This window comes from Saccopteryx leptura, chromosome X, assembly GCF_036850995.1.
Source record: "Saccopteryx leptura isolate mSacLep1 chromosome X, mSacLep1_pri_phased_curated, whole genome shotgun sequence".
Lineage (NCBI taxonomy): Eukaryota > Metazoa > Chordata > Mammalia > Chiroptera > Emballonuridae > Saccopteryx > Saccopteryx leptura.
The window spans coordinates 108,980,381-109,004,531 of NC_089516.1; positions in this window are offsets into that span (position 1 = coordinate 108,980,381).

A 24,151-nucleotide genomic window follows, 5' to 3' on the forward strand; every position below is an offset into this window, starting at 1 on the left:
TTTTTTATTTTGCTCAAGCCAGATGAGCTCGTGCTCAAGCTGGCGACCTCGGGGTCTCGAACCTAGGTCCTTGGCATCCCAGTCCAACGCTCTATCCACTGTGCCACTGCCTGGTCAGGCTACATTCTTAAAGTCACCATTTTTAAGTATAGAGGGGGGGAATAACTATTCAGCATAATAATGAACTATTATTTAATATGATAGTAATATAATAACAATGATAATAGAGGTTATCATTAATGGAATGCTTATGTGGGTTAGGCTACATGCTATATGCTTTATGGACCTTATCTCATTTAACCTCTGCCAAACTCCTATCAGATCAATTACCTTCCTTTTACAAATGGGGAAGTTGAGACTCAGAAAGATGAACTTACCCAAAGTCATACCTGCTAATAAGTGAGAGAGAGATAATTTGTGAGAGACTACTTTGTCTTCTTCCTAAATCCATACTCCTGACCTCCAAGCTCCTGATTCTTGACCCAGTCTGCACACTAACATCACAATTAAAGTTGTATCTCTAGAAGTGGGACCCAGGCATCAGTAATTTTTAAAAGACTCCAGGTGTTCCATAGAACCAGAAAATTCCTAAAGTTTTACTGAAATTTTATTCTTGAAAATATTTGTGGCACAATTTGTAGGTTGCTATGTTAAGATTTAGTTTTCAACCAGACTCTTTGCTATTCACACAAAACACTTCTGGTCACTAAATGTGTGAAGGTTTTTTCCCACACCAAACAATTCTCTACGACATTAGCTGAGTGTTCTAGAATTTCACTCAATTCTGATACTATCTACCTAGAGACAGTGCAGATCCCACAGGTTAAGGGGTCAGTCCCTTTGCTAGAGTGGCTCACAGAACTCAGAGAAACATTTTCTTACATTTAACAGTTTATTGAAGGATGTTATAAAGATACGTCCAAATGGAAGAGATGCAAAGGGCACAGAGCTTCCATAACCTCTCTAGGGGCACCAATCTCTTCAAATCTCTACTCGTTCACCTACCTGAAAGCTCTCCAAATCCCATCCCTTTAGGTCTTTTATGGAGGCTTCATCACATATGCATGATTGATTAAATCATTGGCCATTGGTAGACAGACTCAACCTTCAGATCCTCTCCCTTCCCTAGATGTCAAAGGAAGAGATCTAATCACATAGTTGGTTCCCATGGCAACCAGTCTCCATACTTAGGTGCTTTTCAAAAGTCACCTCGTGCCTGACCAGGAAGTGACGCAGTGGATAGAGCATCAAACTGGGATGCAGAGGACCCAGGTTCGAGACCCTGAGGTCACCAGCTTGAACGCAGGCTCATCTGGTTTGAGCAAGGCTCACCAGCTTGAGCCAAAGGTCACTGGCTTGAGCAAGGGGTCACTCAGTCTTCTGTAGCCCCCCTGTCAAGGCACATATGAGAAAGCAATCAATGAACAACTAAGGTGCCACCACCATGAAGAATTGATACTTCTCATCTCTCTCTTCCTGTCTGTCTGTCTCTATCTGTCTCTCTCTCTCTGACCCTCTCTGTCTCTGTCACAAAAAAGTCACCTCATTGCTCCTGGTCAGTTTGCTCAGTGGTAGAGCTTCAGCCTGATATGTGGAAGGTCCAGATTCTATACCCAGTCAGGGTATCAATGACTATCTGCTTTTCCACCCCCTTCCCTCTCTTGCTCTCTCAATCTCTCTTTTCTCCTCCCACAGCCATAGCTCAAATGGTTTGAGCAAAGTTGGTCTTGAGCACTGAGGGTGGCTCCATGGCCTCTGCCTCAGGAGCTAAAATAGCTCAGTTGCCAAGCAATGGAGCAGCAGCACAGATGGGCAGAGCAACACCTGGTAGGGTCTTGCCATGTGGATTCTATTCAGGGTGCATGTGGGAGTCTGTCCCTGCCTTTATGCCTCTCATTTAATAAAAAAAAAAGTCACCTCATTAACATAAAACACCTTTATTGTTTCTATCACTTAAAAAATTGCTTTGGTCATCTGAATGACAAAATGTATATATATATTTTAAAAAACACAGTATTGCATTCTATCCCTGGTCTTCCAATATAGGTTAGTTATAGTAAAACAGTCATAAAAATCAAAAGATATTGGCATATTACTAGATTGCCATTTGCTGACTAATAACTATCCAGTCCATCATCATTTCATAAAAATTCCCTCCTAGGGCAAAATTTTTCAGGTTTTCAGGCTTCCATTTGATCTTGTCAGGTAAGTAGCCATGCTTGATCTTAGACAAGTTACTCCCCCTGTCCAAGATCCAAGCCTCATTCTTCTGATGATAAAGTAGACTGGATGAGCTCTAAAGATCTAAGCAAGCTATAAGATCCCAGGATTGATGGCTGAAATTAAAATAGGAAGATCTATTTACTTAAAAACCTAAAGCTAGATGATTTTACTGGTCATATAATTATAGCTAATTTCTTTCAACACATTTTGATTTTCCTAGCTAGACAAACCAGTCCAACCTTTGGTTTCTTGATGCTGGCCAGAATTTCTAGTGGCCTTTGTCCATGTTCATGCTTAAATCCTTATTCTTTATGTATAATAGCCACTACTACCCTCTCTATCCTTCTTTTCATTCACTAAACACATATTTGCAGAGTAGATACCATGGCCCTAACACTGTTCTGGGAGCTATGCATATATCATTGAACAAATCTAGACAAAATTTCTGCCCACATGGGCCTTACAGTCTAATGTAGGAAGATAGATGACAAATAAATAAGTAGATATTTAGTCTCTTTAGTGGTGACTAGTGCTAAGGAGAAAGAAAGGGTGAAATATGGAATTAGAAAGATGGAGATGCTATATTGGATAAGGTCCCTCTGAGGCAGGGATGGTTGAACAGAGGCTTGAGTAAAGAGAAAAGACAAGGCCATCTGATATAAGAATATTGCAGGCAGATAGAACAGAACATTTTTTTCTAAAGCTTCACTGCATGACTTCAGAGGACACCTCATGGGTAAGAGATGGCAACAGCAAAGACTACAGCTGTGCAGTTTGGAGATAAGAATATTTCGCCTTAGCAAGACCTGGCCTTCTTAGCTCCTACCTCCAGTGCCTTCACTATCATGTACTCGTTAAAGCAACCTTTGAAAGAGGTTCCTTAGCAAAACAACCAGATTAACAAACATAGTAATAATTAAAGGCATATTGGTTAACAGAACAGAGTTAGTTAGATAAACATGGCATTTGATCTCAGCTCTACCTTCTAAGAGGTATTTGATCTTGACATTTACCCTGTCTGGAGAATAAAGAGAGTGGTGAGCTAACAAATAAAGGCTTTTTTCAATACCAGGTACAAAGCAATTACTCAATAAAATCATTTTTACATAAAGTTTAATACATGGCGTAGAAGAGGAACTGGTCCTTGAGACAGGAGACTTGGGATGCAGTTCCAGCTGCATCACTTAGACATGCAGTTGTGAACAAGTCGCTTAACTTTCCAGAGCCCCACATTTCTCATCTCAGGTATAGAAGTGGGAAGAATAATTCATGCTTGACCCTGAGGGTTGCTATATTTTTTTAAAAATTAAAAATTATACAATACAGCTTAAGTATTTGGGGATTTTTTTTTTCAATTAGATGAAACAGTATGAAAGTAAAGAATAAGATGTGATTTGAGAACTTGTATTAGCTGAAGGCACAAGCTCATGTATTTATTGATACTTGCCAACACAAATAGTCATTCTAAGCTAATTTATACAAAATCACAAACAGAGGCAATTCAGTTTCTCTTGAGCATTCATCCTTAACTTTTCTAGTCACCCTAATCTAACAAAATTGTGTCTTCTATTTTTTTTTCCTATATGGAGTTATTGGAGCACAGACATTTATAACTAGATGGATTTTAGAGTTCATCTGGTCCAACCCTGTCTTTGTATAAATAATGAAATTGAGGCCCAGAAAGGCAGAGAGCCTTGGCAAAGGCACACAGTGAGTTAGTGAGGGCTACAGAAGTAAAATCAGGTCCCAACTGCTTCCAGTGCTCTTCATGTTTCAGTCTGCTTCTAAGCCTCAGTTCTACCTATTTTATTGCATTTTGAAAAGGATCTTTGTTCACAAAATGCACTACTTAGGTATTTTTCATAAACAAAATATCTGTTTACTTATCTGATTATAGCCACATGCACAGATGAAAGTGGCCTATTTCAAATTCCTCGTAATATTTCACGTTGGTAGTTGAAATGGGACCAAGAGTTAGACTGTGTTCAATTATACATTTATTTCTCTGGGGCCATTTAAATGAACTATAATAAAATTCCTCTTACCCTTATAAAAATTGTATTTGAATAAAAGAAAACAAAAGGAACAGGTGGCCTTGTAAACCAAGGGCCATTAAAACCCACAAATGGGTTAAATTGCCAGAGAAATTCTAGCACACCCAGAAACTACAAAGCATAGTATCTGGCCAAATAAAACAATTCTTAAGGAGAATGATGGGAAGCACCGTACAGAAAGACTTGTCATCTTACTTGACACTTTCTTTCAAAGCCCTGGAAACACTTCCATCACAGATATGGTTTTTCATAATGACATCATGCTGAGCAGAAATAATGAACAAGGCTTCCTCAAATGGTCTCTGAGGGGTTTGCAGCACAACACACTCAATGGAGCCTAGTTTCAACCGCTTCTGAAGTTCCAGTGATATCATCTAAAAGCCATGGCAAAGGTGAAGAGGTCAGTGAAGTGCTCTACAACAAGACACTAGTAGAAACTCTCGCAGAAACAATTTTTTTTCTTTCCTCCAAATTCAGGACTCGCAAAATTGTTTAAGAGACTGAAAATATTCAGCGATCCAACTAAATTAAATTTTAGAAATGTTTCCTGCTTTGGCAGCACCTCTTTTCGTAAAACCAAAAAAAAAAAAAAAAATGACCCCAGGTCATATAGTCCATGTCACTGCTCAACAGGCCTTATGTGTGATTCAAAGAAAATGGAAACAACAACAACAAAAAATTCACATGTCATTTCAGATGCTGGTGCTGAATGTTATAATAATGTGCATCACAGTGATACTACATCATGATTATTGAACACTTTACTCTATGAAAGTTAACTCCTATCAGCTCATTTAATCCTTATGGCATTCTATGAGATAAATACTATTACATCTTATTTTTACAAGTAATGAAACAAGCTCAAAGAGATATAGCAACTGCCTGAGGTTACAGGACTAGTGAGCAATGAATGGGGACTAGGTCCTAGCTAATATGACTGCAGAGCCTACTTTTTTTATTCATTTTTCAAATTAGAGGTTAAAAGTTAGAGGTTATAACCTAAAACAAGGTGATAACTCAAGTTTAGAAGCAAGGACATAAAACACAAATTGCTGATAAGACTCCTCACGTTGTCTTCTTGACAATAATGTATCTCTTTGAACAGATTATCACACACACACACACACACATATATATCTAACATAAATATTTTTAAAAATGTGTATCTACATATATAGATATATATAGAGAGAGAGTTACCCAACATTGTGAATGTACTAAATGACACTAAATTGTACACATTTTAAAATAGTTGATTTTCTTATTTGGATTTTGTCTCAATAAAAGTAACACTTGTAGCCTGACCTGTGGTGGCGCAGTGGATAAAGCGTTGACCTGGAAATGCTGAGGTCGCCGGTTCGAAACCCTGGGCTTGCCTGGTCAAGGCACATATGGGAGTTGATGCTTCCAGCTCCTCCCCACCTTCTCTCTCTGTCTCTCTCTCCTCTCTCTCTCCCTCTCTGTCTCTCTCTCTCCATTTCTCTCTCCTCTCTAAAATGAATAAATAAAATTAAAAAAAAAGAAAAAAAGGAGCATCTCATATTTTAAAAAAAGTAACACTTGTATTTGAGAAATAATATTGCAGTATTTTCCCAACTTTCTCTGGGCACAACTGACAAAAAAAAAATTGTGCATATTTATGGCATACAATCTTAAATGACCTAATATACATACATATGCAGTGTGAAATAGTCACCAAAAAACACCTTGCACACTTACCATTTTCCTCCCCCCACTTTTTTTGTGGTGAGAATACACAAGACCTACCCTCTTAGCAAATTTCAAATACAAAATATGGCATTGTCAGCTATGGTTACATTGCTGTATACTGGTTCTTAAGAACTTATTCATCTTACTTCACAGAGAAAAATTGTGCCCCTTAAACAACATCACCCATTTCCCTCTCTCCCTACCCCCAGATCCTGGTAACCACTGTTGTACTATTTATATGAGTTTGACTATTTAAGAATCCACATCTAAGATCATGCAATATTTGTCTTTCTGCATCTGTTATTTTGCTTACCATATGTCCTCCAGCTTCATCCATCTTTTCACAAACTGCAGGACTTCCTTCTCTGTCATGATTGAATGATATTCCATTGATATACCTTATTTTCTCTACCCATCTATTAACACACATTTAGGTTGTTTCCATATATTGGCTATTGTGAATAATGGTGCAATGAACATGGAAGTACAGGTATTTCTTTGAGATCTTGATTTCATTTCCTTTGGATAGATACCCAAAAGTAGGGTTGCTGGATCATATGGCATTAAAGGATTAAGAAGTACAAATTATGTTATAAAAAGAGTTACAGAGATGAAAAGTACAACATAGGGAACATAATCAATAATACGGTGATTTTAGCTTTTTAAGGGATCTGCATACTGTTTCCACAAAGGCTGTAATAATTTACATTCTCACCAAGAATATACAAGGGTTTCTTTTTCTCAACATCCTGGCCATTGTCTTGCTGATAATAGCCATTCTCACAGGTGTAAGGTGATGTCCCATTATGGTTTTGATCTACATTTTCCTGATGATTAGTTATATTGCATACCTTTTCATATACTTTTGGCCATTCATATGCCTTTTTTGGAGAATAGTTTATTGAGATATTTTTCCCATTTTTAATCAGGTTTTGCCATTAAGTTGTATGAATTTCTTATACATTTTTATATAAACTCCTTATCAGATATATGACTTGCAAGTACTTTCTTCCATTCCATAAGCTGCCTCTACTCTGTTTTTTGTTTCCTTTGTTTTGAGCAGATTTTTAATTTGATACAATTGTGTGTATGTGTGTGTGTGTGTGTGTGTGTGTGTGTGTGTAGTATTTTTCTGAAGTGAGAAGCTGGAAGGCAGATAGACAGACTCCCACATTTGACTGACTGGAATCCATCTGGCACGCCCACTAGGTGCCAATGCTCTGCCCATCTGGGGCGTTGCTCTGTTGCAACTGGAGTTATTCTAATGCCTGAGGAGGAGGCCATGGAGCCATCCTCACCATCTGAGCCAACTTTTGCTTCAATAGAGCCTTGGCTTCAGGAGGGGAAGAAAGAGGTAGAAAGAAAGTAAAGAGGGAAGGGTGGAGAAGCAGAAGGGCGCTTCTCCTGTGTGCCATGGCTGGGAATCAAACACAGGACTTCCAAATGCTGGCCCGACACTCTACTGCTGAGCCAACTGGTCAGGGCCATTATTTATTTATTTTTATTTAAACAATTAATTTCAACAGGGTGACATTGGTCAACCAGAGTACATAGATTTAAAGAAAACATCTCCACATCATTAAGACAATCAATCATGTTGCATACCCATCACCCGAAGTCAAATCATACTCTGTCACCTTGTATTTGTTTCTCTTTATTTCCCTTCCCCCTCCCTACCCCTCCCTCTCTTCTCTTCCCCTACTCCTGGTAACCACTTCACTCTTATCTATGTCCATGAGTCTCAACTTTGTGTCCCACTTATGTATGGAATCATACAGTTCTTAGCTTTTTTATATATATATATACTTATTTCACTTAGCATAATGTTATCAAGATCCATCCATGTTGTCATAAATGATACTATGTCATCATTTCTTATGGCTGAATAGTATTCTATTGTATATATGTACCACATCTTCTTTATCCAATCCTTTATTGAAGGGTATTTTGGTTGTTTCCATGTCTTGGCCACTGTGAACAATAGCAGTATTGTCTGTTTTTCTTTTTGTTGCATGTGCTTTTGTTGTCACATACAAAAATCATTGTCCAGACTATGTCAAAAAGCTTTTTCATGTATTTTCATTGAGTTTCATGTATTATATTTAAGTTTTTAATCCAATTTGTGTTGATTTTTTAATGTTATGTGAGATTAGTGTTAATTTTTATTCTTCTGCATGTCGTCGTCTAGTTTCCCAATACCATTTTACTATTGAGACAATCCTTTCCCTATTGAGTATTCTTGGCACTCTTGTTGAAAATCAGTTGACTGAAAATGTATGAATTTATCTCTAGGTTCTCTCTTCTGTCTCATAGTTCTATATGTCTATTTTTAAGCTAGTGACATACTATTTTGTTTACTATAGCTTTGTAATATATTTTGAAATTAGGAAGTATGATAACTTCAGCTTTGTTCTTCTTGTCTGATATTACCTGGGGTATATGGGATCTTTCATAATTTTACATAAATTTTAAGATTTTTTTTTATTCCTGTAAATAATATCATTGGATGAATTCCTAGAAACATGCAAGCTATCAAAACTAAATCAAGAGTGACGTCACGGAAATGGCGCCGTGAGCAGCGCGTCCGACAGATCTCCCCAAAATCACAACAAATTTATCAACTAGAAACAGGAAAATTTATCCTCGGAGCATTCCGGAGTTCCACAAAAACTGAAAGCGAAAGGACTGTTATCATTTGAATCTGAGAGACGAAGGTGTGGAGGAAGCTACCGCAGGGACGTTCATTCAAGCTGCGAGGAAGTGCGCCTGTGGTGAGTCAGCCCAACTCGGGAGCCGCGAGCAGCCGCCGCGAGCAGCCGCGAGCAGCCGCCGCGAGCAGCCGCAGGCGCGCTCCTGGTTCGGTTGCAGAGCGAGTACCGCCCACACTCCGGAGCGGCGAGCAGCCGCTGGCGTGCCCGGTCCGGTTGCAGAGCGAGCACCGCTAACGTTCCCAGCGGCCCGCGCACTGCGAGTGAGAGTCGCCAGCCACCGGTGCCCAGAGCACCCCATTCGCGCGTGTACCCTGGGCATTCCACGCACCCAGAGCACCCTGCTGGCCCGCACACCCAGGGTGTCCCATCATCCTGCGCCCGGTGTGCCCCAGCCGCCAGCAGCGGGGGGGAGCGGGAGAGGCCCCAGTGCAGTATTCCCTACTTGGGAGATTCTCTCCGCGGGCAGGGCACCTCACCCAGCCATTCAAGCTAACAATCAAGCGTTGGGGGAGGGGCGCACGCAGGCAGCCTGAAATACCTTCGGGAGCACAGCTGCAACCCAATTACTGAAATTAACTTAACCCGTGAAATCTGCGCACCCTCGGTTCTAATTGATAAGATCTCTCTCAGTTCAGCAACCCAAGACAAGAGGCGTGATATTTTTTAGTGCCTCTCGCTAAAGGGGCGGGGGCAACTTCTGATTGATAGAGCCTCCATATTCAGGGATAAACGCTAACAAGAAGGACTTGGCAGATAGTAAGATCTATACTACACTAGTCGCAAGCAGAGACTAGTGCCTCTTCTTCCCAGCCGAAACAGGCTACAAAGTGTGGAAAACCTGGGTTGAGAGGTCCAACTGAATGCTAGGCGCTGAACAGTCACCTTGACAACAATTGACTCCCACCCCCGCCTGATTACACTGGAGGCCCTGACTGCCAGAGCCTTTCCCAAAGCCTTGCACTGAGTGGGGATAGAGTGGGGGTTTCCCAGCTCTTTGAGCCTCTTACTCCCCAGGCAGAAGCAGTTGCAGCCTTATAGCTGGATCACCAGGCTGCTAATTCAGGAAGGGGGGACTAGGAGAGAGAATCCAGGAAAGCAAACTCTCTCATCGTTGGACCCTGCAAACGCCAACAAGCCTTGACTACCAGCAAGACTAAAGCCAATTATATGACATTACCATAGAATCCCATCAACTGCAAATCCCTACCTAAGTGTGACACAGGGGCAGAGCCTGGGGTAGAGTCACCGACCAGGAAGAGGGAGAGAAAAGAAAAAGGAAGAAGTTAACATCTCAAAATCAAGAAAAATCCACAGACTTTACAACTTGTTCCACTAATTTTTTTTTCTTTTGTTGTTGTTTGTTTCTTCTATCTTATTGCCTTTATTTCCTCCACCTCGGTCCTTCTATTCTCTGCCCATCTTATGTTTCCCTTTTCTTGAACTACACTACCCATAAGTGTTACATTTTATTTCTCTTCTTCATCCTCACCCTCCTTTAAGATTATACTCCAAAACACTTAACTCTCACTCTCTCCTCTTTTGTTTTATTTTGTTTTGCTTTATCTTGTTTTTTTCTCTTCCTTTTTTATTTCTTCCTTCGTATTTCTCTTTTTCTTATTTTTTCCTTTCTATTTGTTTTTTCTTTTCTTGTTTTACTTTCATCCCATTTAATCCTCAATCACGAACAAATTAGTTAATTTGGGACTCAAGGCTTTTTTTGGCTTTATTTTTCTTTGTCTCTTTTGTTTTTGTTTTTTTCTTGTTTGTTTATTTTTGTGGCATTTTGGGTCCTCCCAACCCAAGGTCTCCATTGTATTTAGTCTTCGCTCCACTTAATACAACAGATTTTTACTTATCATTTTTATTTTTTTCTTCTTTATTATTCTTTTTTTTGTCCTTTTTTCTGGTTCCCTCTTATCCCTCTCATTATATCTCTTAGTTGACCATCACTCAACAAGCAAATCATCTTATGCTTGTCTAAGATTTCCTTCCTTTTTTTTTTCTTTTTTTTTTTGCATTTAGTATAGGTCCCTACTCCCCTTTTTTTGCCCCTTGAACTCTTCACCCCAAATCAGGCCCTCCATTATAGGCACGATATTTCCCTGAGGAGGGGAGAGGAGGGAAAGAGAAGAAAGAAAAAAAGGGGGAAATAATAAATTATTACTGTTTTTTTTTTGTGGGGTGTTTTACCTTTTTTTTTTTTTTTTTACTTTTTACTCTTTATTAATTCTAATTAGTGCTATTAACAAGACCACCCTCAGATGCCAATAAGAAAGAGGAAATCGAATATTATGGATACAAAAGAAAGAGAGGTAACACAAATAGATGTGAAAAAATCTATGGAGAAAAGATTTAACATATTGGAAGCCTTGGAGCTAAATGACAGAGAATTTAAAATAGAAATCTTAAAAATACTCAGAGATATACAAGAAAACACAGAAAGGCAATATAGGGAGATCAGAAAACAACTCAATGAACACAAAGAATATATTACCAAGGAAATTGAAACTATAAAAACAAATCAAACAGAAATGAAAAACTCAATTCACGAGCTGAAAAACGAGGTAACAAGCTTAGCTAGCAGAACAGCCCAGATTGAAGATAGGATTAGTGAAATAGAAGACAAACAACTTGAGGCACAACAGAGAGAAGAAGAAAGAGACTCAAAAATAATAAAAAACGAGAAAGCTCTACAGGAATTGTCTGACTCCATCAGAAAGAATAACATAAGAATAATAGGTATATCAGAGGGAGAAGAGAAAGAAAATGGAATGGAGAATATACTCAAACAAATAATAGACGAGAACTTCCCAAGCCTGAGGAAAGAACTAAAGCCTCAAATTCAAGAAGCAAACAGAACACCGAGTTTTCTTAACCCCAACAAACCCACTCCAAGGCACATCATAATAAAGATGACACAAACCAATGACAAAGAAAAAATTCTCAAGGCAGCCAGGGAAAAGAAGAGTACAACATATAAAGGAAGGCCTATTAGATTATCATCAGATTTCTCAACAGAAACTCTACAAGCTAGAAGAGAGTGGACCCCAATATTTAAAGCCCTGAAAGAGAGGAACTTTCAGCCACGAATACTATACCCATCAAAGCTATCCTTCAAATATGAAGGAGATATAAAAACATTCACAAATTCAGAAAAGATGAGAGAATTTATCAACAGAAAGCCCCCACTCCAGGAAATACTAAAGGGGGTTTTCCAACCAGATTCAAAGAACAAAAGAAAACAACACCACAAGTAACAGCTCCACCAAGAACACAATAAAACCAAACTTAAACTGTGACAACAAAGGAAAAAAAGGGGGGAGAGGATGGAGATTAACTGTAGCAAAGGACGATGAAGTGCAGAAATACTTATAAGATAGGGTACTACAATGAATATGGTAGGTACCATTTTCATTACTTAATGGTAACGACCCTAGAAAAAACCACCACAAAAACATTTGACTTAAAAAAGGTAGCAACAGAGGAAAGAAGTATGGAACACAAACAAACAAAAACAAATGATAGAAAAACAAAAGAGAAGAATCAAACTAGATACAAAACTAACAGAAAGCAATTTATAAAATGGCAGTAGGGAACCCACAAGTGTCAATAATTACACTAAATGTAAATGGATTAAACTTACCACTAAAAAGACACAGAGTAGCAGAATGGATTAAAAAAGAAAATCCAACTATATGCTGCCTACAAGAAACACATCTAAGCAACAAGGATAAAAACAAATTCAAAGTGAAAGGCTGGAAAACAATACTCCAAGCAAACAACACCCAAAAAAAAGCAGGTGTAGCAATACTCATATCTGATAATGCTGACTACAAGACAGAAAAAGTACTCAGAGACAAAAATGGTCATTTCATAATGATTAAGGGGACACTGAATCAAGAAGACATAACAATCCTTAATATATATGCACCAAACCAAGGAGCACCACAATATATAAGACAGCTACTTATTGACCTTAAAACAAAAACTAACAAAAATACAATCATACTTGGAGACCTCAATACTCCGCTGACAGCTCTAGATTGGTCATCCAAACAGAGAATCAATAAAGAGATAGTGGCCTTAAACAAAATACTAGAACACCTGGATATGATAGACATCTACAGGACACTTCATCCCAAAGCGACAGAGTATACATTTTTCTCTAGTGTACATGGAACATTCTCAAGAATTGACCATATGGTGGGCCACAAAGACAATATCAGCAAATTTAGAAAAATTGAAATTGTACCAAGCATATTTTCTGATCATAAAGCCTTGAAACTAGAATTCAACTGCAAAAAAGAGGGGAAAAACCCACAAAAATGTGGAAACTAAACAACATACTTCTAAAAAATGAATGGGTCAAAGAAGAAATAAGCGCAGAGATCAAAAGATATATACAGACAAATGAAAATGAAAATAAGACATATCAGAATCTCTGGGATGCAGCAAAAGCAGTAATAAGAGGAAAGTTCATATCACTTCAGGCCTCTATGAACAAACAAGAGAGAGCCGAAGTAAACCACTTAACTTCACACCTTAAGGAACTAGATAAAGAAGAACAAAGACAACCCAAAAACAGCCGAAGAAAGGAGATAATAAAAATCAGAGCAGAAATAAATGAAATAGAGAACAGAAAAACTATAGAAAAAATCAATAAAACAAGGAGCTGGTTCTTTGAAAAGATCAACAAAATTGACAAACCCTTGGCAAGACTCACCAAGGAAAAAAGGCACAGGACTCAAATAAATAAAATCCAAAATGAAAGAGGAGAGATCACCACAGACATCATAGATATACAAAGAATTATTGTAGAATACTATGAAAAATTATATGCCACCAAATACAACAATCTAGAAGAAATGGACAAATTCCTAGAACAATACAACCTTCCTAGACTGAGTCATGAAGAAGTAGAAAGCCTAAACAGACCAATCAGCAGGGAGGAAATAGAAAAAACTATTAAAAACCTCCCCAAAAATAAAAGTCCAGGCCCAGACGGTTATACTAGTGAATTCTATCAAACATTCAAAGAAGACTTGGTTCCTATTCTACTCAAAGTCTTCCAAAAAATTGAAGAAGAAGCAATACTTTCAAACACATTTTATGAGGCCAACATAACCCTCATACCAAAACCTGGCAAGGATGGCACAAAGAAAGAAAACTACAGACCAGTATCTCTAATGAATACAGATGCTAAAATTCTAAACAAAATACTGGCAAACCGAATACAACAACATATTAAAAAAATAATACATCATGATCAAGTAGGATTCATCCCAGAATTTCAAGGATGGTTCAACATACGCAAAACGGTTAACGTAATACACCATATCAACAAAACAAAGAACAAAAACCACATGATCTTATCAATAGATGCAGAAAAGGCTTTTGATAAAATACAACACAATTTTATGTTTAAGACTCTCAACAAAATGGGTATAGAAGGAAAATATCTCAACATGATAAAGGCCATATATGATAAACCATCAGCCAACATCATTTTAAACGGCATAAAACTGAGGACTTTCTACCTTAAATCAGGAACAAGACAGGGTTGTCCACTCTCTCCACTCTTATTTAACGTGGTGCTAGAAGTTCTGGCCAGAGCAATCAGACAAGACAAAGAAATAAAAGGCATCCATATCGGAAAAGAAGAAGTAAAGGTATCACTTTTTGCTGATGATATGATCCTATACATCGAAAACCCGAAGGACTCTACAAAAAGATTATTAGAAACAATAAACCAATACAGTAAGGTCGCAGGATACAAAATTAACATACAGAAGTCCATAGCCTTTCTCTATGCCAACAATGAAATATTAGAAAACGAACTCAAAAAAATAATCCCCTTCACGATTGCAACAAAAAAATAAAATACCTAGGAATAAACATAACAAAGAATGTAAAGGACCTATATAATGAAAATTACAAAGCATTGTTAAGGGAAATCGAAAAAGATACAATGAGATGGAAAAATATTCCTTGTTCTTGGATAGGAAGAATAAATATAATCAAAATGGCCATATTACCCAAAGCAATATACAAATTTAATGCAATTCCCATCAAAATCCCTATGAGATTTTTTAAAGAAATGGAACAAAAAATCATCAGATTTATATGGAACTATAAAAAACCTCGAATAGCCAAAACAATCCTAAGGAAAAAGAATGAAGCTGGGGGCATTACAATACCTGACTTTAAACTATATTATAGGGCCACGATAATCAAAACAGCATGGTATTGGCAGAAAAATAGTCACTCAGACCAATGGAACAGAATAGAAAGCCCAGAAATAAAACCACATATATATGGTCAAATAATCTTTGATAAAGGGGCCAAGAACACACAATGGAGAAAAGAAAGCCTCTTCAACAAATGGTGTTGGGAAAACTGGAAAGCCACATGCAAAAGAATGAAACTCGACTACAGCCTGTCCCCGTGTACTAAAATTAATTCAAAATGGATCAAAGACCTAAATATAAGACCTGAAACAATAAAGTACATAGAAGAAGACATAGGTACTAAACTCATGGACCTGGGTTTTAAAGAACATTTTATGAACTTGACTCCAATGGCAAGAGAAGTGAAGGCAAAGATAAATGAATGGGACTACATCAGACTAAGAAGTTTTTGCTCAGCAAGAGAAACTGATAACAAAATAAACAAATAGCCAACTAAATGGGAAATGATATTTTCAAACAACAGCTCAGATAAGGGCCTAATATCCAAAATTTACAAAGAACTCATAAAACTCAACAACAAACAAACAAACAATCCAATAAAAAAAATGGGAAGAGGACATGAATAGACACTTCTCCCAGGAAGAGATACAAATGGCCAACAGATATATGAAAAGATGCTCAGCTTCATAAGTTATTAGGGAAATGCAAATCAAAACTACAATGAGATACCACCTCACACCTGTTAGATTAGCTATTATCAACAAGACGGGTAATAGCAAATGTTGGAGAGGCTGTGGAGAAAAAGGAACCCTCATTCACTGTTGGTGGGACTGTAAAGTAGTACAACCATTATGGAGGAAAGTATGGTGGTTCCTCAAAAAACTGCAAATAGAACTACCTTATGACCCAGCAATCCCTCTACTGGGTATATACCCCAAAACCTCAGAAACATTGATACGTGAAGACACATGTAGCCCCATGTTCATTGCAGCACTGTTCACAGTGGCCAAGACATGGAAACAACCAAAAAGCCCTTCAATAGAAGACTGGATAAAGAAGATGTGGCACATATACACTATGGAATACTACTCAGCCATAAGAAATGATGACATCAGATCATTTACAGCAAAATGGTGGGATCTTGATAACATTATAAGGAGTGAAATAAGTAAATCAGAAAAAAACAAGAACTACATGATTCCATACATTGGTGGAACATAAAAATGAGACTAAGAGACATGGACAAGAGTGTGGTGGTTACCAGGGGTGGGGGGAGGGAGGACAGGGGGAGAGTTAGGGGGAGGGGGAGGGGCACAGAGAACTAGATAGAGGATGGTGAAGGACAATCTGACTTTGGGCGAGGGGTATGCAACATAATCTAATGACAAAATAACCTAGACATGTTTTCTTTGAATATATTTACCCTGATTTATTAATGTCATCCCATTACCATTAATAAAAATTCATTAAAAAAAAAAAAAAAACTAAATCAAGAAGAAATAGAAAGCCAGAATAGGTCAATAGGAAATAAGGAGATTGAATAAGTAATCAAAATTCTTCCAAGAGAATTTATTCCTGGGAGGCAAGGATGGCATGATATTCACAAATCAATAAATGTGATTCATTACAAAAACAAAATGAAAGATAACAATCACATGACTGTAACAATAGATACAGAAAAAGCATTTGATAAAATCCAACACCCATTTACAAACAAAACTCTCAGCAAAGTGGGAATACAGGGAACATGCCTCAACATGATAAAGGCCATCTATGACAAACCCACAGCCAACATCATACGCAATAGGCAAAAATTAAAAGCAATCTCCTTAAGATCAGAAACAAGGCAGGGATGTTCCCTTTCAGCACTATTATTCAACATAGTTCTTGAAGTCCTAGGCACAGCAATCAGACAAGAAGAAATAAAAGGCATCCAAACAGGAAAAGAAGTAAAACTGTCATTATTTGCTGATTACATGATACTGTACATAGAAAACCCTAAAGTCTCAGGAAAAAAAACTACTGACCTGATAAATGAATTCAGCAACATGGCAGGATATAAAATTAATATTTAGAAATCAGTGGCATTTTTTAAACAACAATAAACTGTCAGAAAGAGAAATTAAGAGAAAAATCCCCTTCACTATTGCAACAACAACAACAAAATAAAGTACCTAGAAATAAATTTAACCAAAGAGGCAAAAGATTTGTACTCGGAAAATAATAAGACATTGAAAAAAGAAATCAAGGAAGATACAAACAAGTGGAAGCATATACCATGTTTATGGATAAGAAAAATAAACATCATTAAAATGTCTATATTATCCAAAGCAATCTATAAATTCAATGCAATTCCTATTAAAATACCAATGGCATAGTTCAAAGATATAAAACAGATATTCCAAAAACTTATATGGAACAAAAAGAACCTAAATAGCCTCAGTAATCAAGAAAATGAAGAATAAAGTGGGTGGTATCAATGGTGCATGAGTTTCCCATTTTAAGTAGTTATATTACAAGTTATCTTGTAGTATAACTTCCTGATATCAAGGTTTTGAGACCATTGTACTCAAAACAGCTTGGTGCTGACATAAGAACAGGCATACAGATCAATGGAACAAAACAGAAAAACCAGAAATAAACCCACACCTTTACAGTCAATTGATATTTGACAAAGGCAGTAAGAGTATACAATGTAGTAAAGACAGTCTCTTTAATAAATGGTGTTGGGAAAATTGGGCAGGTACATGCAAAAAAAAAAAAAAATGAAACTAGACCACCAACTTACTAACACCATTCACAAAAATAAACTCAAAATGGATAAAAGATTTATATATGCAAGTTGTGGAACCATAAACATCTTGGAGGAAAACATAGACAGTAAACTTTCTAATATCTCGTGTAGCAAAATTTTTGCCAATTTATCTACACAGACAAGTGAAATAAAAGGCCAAATAAACAAATAGGACTATATAGAACTTAAAAGATTTGAACAGCAAAAGACACCATGAACAAAATAAAAAGAAAACCCACACAATGGTAGTACATATTCGACAAAGGGTTAATAACCAAAATTTATAAAGAACTTGTAAAACTCAACACCAGGAAGGTAAACAATCCACTTTAAAAATGGACAAAAGACCTGAATTGACACTTCTCCAAAGCAGACATACAGATGGCCAAAAGGCATATGAAAAAAAAGTTTCAATGTCACTAATTATCAGAGAAGTGCAAATTAAAACCACAGTGAGATATCACCTCACACTTGTCAGAATGGCACTAATTAAAAAATCAACACACAAGTGCTGGCGAGGGTGTGGAGTAAAGCAAACCCTCCTGCATTGCTGGTGGGAATGCAGACTGGTGCAGCCACTGTGGAAAACAGTATGGAGATTCCTCAAAAAATAAAAATAGAACTGCCTTTTGACCCAGCTATCCCACTTTTAGGAATATATCTTAAGAGTCCCAAAACACCAATTCAAAAGAAGATATACACACCCATATTCATCGCAGCATTGTTTACAATAGCCAAGATCTAGAAACAGCCCAAGTGCCCATCAGTGAATAAGTAGATTAAAAAGCTGTGGTGCATATACACAATGGAATACTACAAAGCTGTGAAAAAGAAGAAAATCTTACCTTTTGTGATGGCGTGGATGGACCTGAAGATTATTATGATGAGTGAAATAAGCCAGGTAGAAAAAGACAAATATCATATGATCTCACTTATATGTGGAATCTAATGAGCAAAGTGAACTGAGGAACAAAATTGAGGCAGAGGTGGAGTCACAGGGAGCAGAGGGACAGCTGTCAGAGGGAGGGGGGATGAGAAGATGGGATCAGAGAAGGTGAAGGGATTAGTGAAACTATATATGCATAGCTCAAAGATACAGATAACAGGACAGCAAAACCCAGAGGGAAGGGGGGAAGGAGTTAGGAGGAGAGAGGACAAGGGGGTGTAATGGAGTACACGGAGGTGGGAGGTGAGGGTTTTATATTGATTGGGACCCTTGAATCCATGTTAACACAATAAGTTTAAAAATTTAATAAAATAATCTTCCAACAGAAACGGGAACCTCATGCACCATTGGTGGGATTGTAAACTGGTGCAGACACTGTGGAAAACAGTATGAAGATTCTTTAAAAAATTAAAAATAGAACTCACCTTATGACATAATAATTCTACTTCTAAGTATTTTCTGAGGAAATCCAAAACAGTAATTTGAAAAGATATATGCACCTCTGTGTTCACTGTATTCTTTACAATACTCAAGATATAGGAGAAACCTAAGTTTCTATTGATAGATGAATGGGTAAAGAAGATGTGACACATATATACAATGGTATATGACTCAGCCATAAAAAGAATGAAATCCTGCTAATTGCAACAGCATGGATAGACTTAGAGTGGATTATGCTAAGTGAAATAAGTCAGACAGAGAAAGACAAATATCATTATGATTTCACTTACGTGTAGAATCTAAACAATAAAATAAACAAACAAAACAGAAACAAACTCATAGATACAAAGAACAAATTGATAGTCACCAGATAGGAGGTGGATTGAGGAGATGGGTGGAAGAGGTGAAAGGGATTAAGAAGCACAATTACGAATAATAAAAATACTCACAGGGATGTAAAGTACAGCACAGGGAATAGAGTCAATAATATTGTAATAACACTGTATGGTGCAAGATGGGTACTAAATTTAATGGAGTGACCACTGCATAAGGTGTATAAATATCTAATCATTATTTTGTAAACCTGAAAATAATATAATATATAAGAAAGAATTTTAAAAACCAGTGAAACAGTAAAATTGTTGTTTAAAATATTTTTTATATCTCCCAACAGATAAAAAAGTTCCGGACCAGATGGCTTCATGAATGAATTCTACCAATCATTCAAAAAAGCATTAATATCAATTCTTCTTAAACTGTTCCAAAAAATTAGAACAATAGGGAATAGTTCTATATCATTTTATGAGGCCAATATTACCCTGACATTAGAAACACTATAAGAAAACTATAGGCCAATATCACTAATGAATATAGATGTAAAAATTCTCAATAAAATATTAGTAAACTAAATTCAGCATTATATTAATAGGACCATACACCATGACCAAGCAGGATTTATCCCTGGGATGAATGGATGTTTCAACATATGTGAATCAATCAATGTGACACACCACAATAACTAAAAGGAAGAAAAAAACCCATATAATCATCTCAATAGATGCAGAAAAACCAACTATTTAATAAACTTGAACATTCATTCATGTTTAAAACATCAAACAAAATAGGTCTGTAAGGAATGTACCTCAGCAAAATAAAAACCATAAATGGAAAGCCTACATCTAACATCACAATCAATGAGAAAAAACTAAAAGCTTTCACTGTACAATCTGCTACAAGGCACGGATGCCCACTATCACTACTTTTTTTCAACATAGTACTGGTAATCCTACACACATAACTTTGTCAAAAATAAATAAATAAAACTTATTTGAATTAGAAAAGAAGGGGAGATGACATCAGAGTAATGGTGGGGTAGGAAGCGATACTGATAAATCTCCCCCAAAACTCAACAAGATCTTCAACCAGAAACAGAAAAACCTACCCTTGGAGCCTCCAGATGTTTCGCAATACACCCGAAGGTATGGTCGAGCGAAAAATTGGCTAAATATATAACCAAACCCCAAAGGAAATAGAGTGTAAGAAATGCTCCGCCTTCATCACTAACCTAAACAGGGCGGCTTTCTCTGGAAACTGTGAATATAGAAACTGAGGAGGGCAAAGGGGGTGAATAGATCCAGGCTGCGGCAAAAACGGCCAAACCAGGCTGTGGCACGGAGATCCAAGCCAAGGAAAAACTGTTCCTGTGGCAACCCGGGCAATACAAGCTAACACTCGCGCCAAACCCAGACAAAGACAGACAAGCGGGGCAGCCATTTTACCTGATCTCCTGGTCGGCACGCACAGATAGTGGGCGAGAGATTTCTTGCAAAGCCCCGGGAGTGAGTGCCCGTGTTACCCCACAGAGAGGCAGAGTCAGAGGCCTTTGTGTGGGCCAAAAGTAGAATCTCTGGGCAGCCCCAGCGCCCTGGGAAAGCCACACACGGGAGGGAGCGAGAACTAATTCCAATGGTGGAACTTTTCCGTGCTGGTAGGGGTTTCACTCAGAGGGAAACGCAGCCGGCCTGATATCCTGGTCTGCGCGCGCAGATAGCGAGAGATTCCTCCGAGTGCCTCGGCAGCGCGCGCCCGTGTTATCGCACAGAGGGGCAGAGTCAGGGGCCTTTGTGTGGGCCAAAGCAGAATATCGGGCTGCCCCAGTGCCTTGCAAAAGCCGCGCACGGGGACGGAGCGAGAGCCAATTCCAACACTGGAACTTTTCCATGCGGTTGGGGGTTTCACTCAGAGCATGAGACTGCCAACCGGATATCCTGGTCTGCACACACAGATAGTGAGCAAGAGTTTCCTCCAAGCGCCCCAGGAGTGGGCGCCCGCCTATGTTACCGGACAGAGTGGCATAGCCAGAGGTCTTTGAGTGGGTGGAAACCATGCCTGATTATGCTAGCAGCTCTGACTGACTGAGCCTTACCCAGAGCCCTGTGCTGAGTGAAAATAGAGTGGGGAGTTGCCAGCTCTTTGAGCCTCTTACTATCCAGGCAGAGGCAGCAGCAACCCCATAACTGGATTCTCAGGCTACTAATTGAGGAAGGAAAGACTAGGAGAAAGGCTCCAGGAACACGGACTCTCTCACTGTCAGAGCCTATAAATGCTAATGAGCCTCGACTGCAAACGAGACTAAAGCACAATCGCCATAGAGACTTATCAACTGCAAACCTCTACCTGAGCATGCCTAAGGGGCAGAACCCAGGGTACAGACTCACCAATCAGGAAGAGGGAGAGAAAAGAAAAAGCAAGAAGATAACTTCTCAAAATCAAGAATAATCTGCAGACTTTATAACCTATCCCATTTTATTATATTTGTTCATTTATTTCTCTTATCTTCATTCTTGATATTTTTTTTCCTCCTCCAATTTGGCCGATTAACTCTCTGCCGGTCTTACTCTCTCCTCTCCTTGAACTACACTACCCATAAGTGTTACATCTCCCATTATCTTTTCTTTCCTCTTCCTTTCTCTCTATGAGGGTTGCACTCCAAAACCCTTAACTCTCTCTCTCTCTCTCCTCTTTTTTCTTTTTTCTTCTTTTAGTGGTTCCCTCTTTTTTTCTCTCTCTCTCTTTCTTTCTCCCTCTATATTAGTTTCTTCCTTTCTCCTTTACATCTCCTCTCATTCAAACCTCAATAACAAACAAATTATCTTATCTGGGACTCAAACTTATGTTTGTGGCATTTTGGGGGGTTTTTACTTCACCTTTTTAACTCACTAGCAGTGCTCCCATCCCTGGCTCTCCATTTTATCTAGTTCTTGTTCCACTAAATACAATAGTAATTTTTTAATTTGTCCCCGCATTTTTCTGTTTCCCTCTTATTCCTCTCATCATAACTCTTAGACAACCAACACCTAAAAGCAAATCATTTTATTCTTGACCCAAATTTTTTCCTTATTTGCTTTTTGTAGGTTCATACCCCCTTCTTTTTCCTTTTCTTTTCTATTTCTTTTTTCTCTCTTTTTTTTTTTTTTTTTTTTGCCCCTTTATTACTTTTCCCCAATTCAGGCCCTCCATCACAGGCATTGTTTGTTATAATTCTCAGTTCACCAAAAGATTTTCTCAAGAAAGAGGGGAGAGGAGAGGAGAGGAAAAAAGGAGGGGGGGAATAATTTCCTTTTTTAAAAATTTTTATTTTATTTTTCTTTATTTCATTATTAATTTAAAAAAAAAACTCTTCGATTTTTTATTTTTTTAACTTTTTATTCTTTATTAAATCTCATTAATACTATCAACAAAACCACCCTCAGATGCCATTAAGGAAGAGAAAATTGAATATCATGGATACAAAAGAAAGAGAGGTAACACAGCTAGATGAGGAAAAATATATGGAGAAAAAATTTAACATATTGGAAACCTTGGAGTTAAATGACAGAGAATTCAAGATAGAAATCCTAAAAATCCTCTGAGATATACAAGAAAACACAGAAAGGCAATTTAGGGAGCTCAGAAAACAACTCAATGAACACAAAGAATATATGTCAAAGGAAATTGAAACTATAAAAACAAATCAAACAGAGATGAAAAACTCAATTCACGAGCTGAAAAATGAAGTAACAAGCTTAGCTAATAGAACAGGTCAGATAGAAGAGAGGATTAGTGAAATAGAAGACAAGCAACTTGAGGCACAACAGAGAGAAGAAGAAAGAGACTCAAAAATTAAAAAAAAATGAGATAGCCCTACAAGAATTATCTGACTCCATCAAAAAGAATAACATAAGAATAATAGGTATATCAGAGGGAGAAGAGAGAGAAAATGGAATGGAGAACATACTCAAACAAATAATAGATAAGAACTTCCCAAGCCTGTGGAAAGAACTAAAGCCTAAAATTCAAGAAGCAAACAGAACTCCGAGTTTTCTTAACCCCAACAAACCTACTCCAAGGCATATCATAATGAAATTGGCACAAACCAACAGCAAAGAAAAAATTCTCAAGGCAGCCAGGGAAAAGAAGAATACTATATATAAAGGAAGGCCCATTAGATTATCATCAGATTTCTCAGCAGAAACTCTACAAGCTAGAAGAGAGTGGACCCCAATATTTAAAGTCCTGAAATAGAGGAACTTTCAGCCACGAATACTATACCCATCAAAGCTATCCTTCAAATATGAAGGAGAAATAAAAACATTCACAGATACAGAAAAGATGAGGGAATTTAACATCAGAAAACCCCCACTCCAGGAATTACTAAAGGGGGTTCTCCAATCAGATATAAAGAACAACAACAAAAAAAAACAGAGCCACAAGTAAAAGCTCCAAGAAGAACACAATAAAACCAAATTTAAACAGTGACAACAACAAAAAGAAAGGGGGGGAGAAGATGGAGATTAACAGTAGCAAAGGATGATGGAGTGCAAAAGTACTCACAATATAGATATCTACAGGACATTTAATCCCAAAGTGAATGAGTATACATTTTTCTCCAGTGTACATGGATCATTCTCAAGAATTGACCATATGTTGGGCCACAAAAACAACATTAGCAAATTCAGAAAAATCGAAGTTGTACCAAGCATATTTTCTGATCATAAAGCTTTGAAACTAGAATTCAACTGCAAAAAAGAGAAAAAAAATCCCAC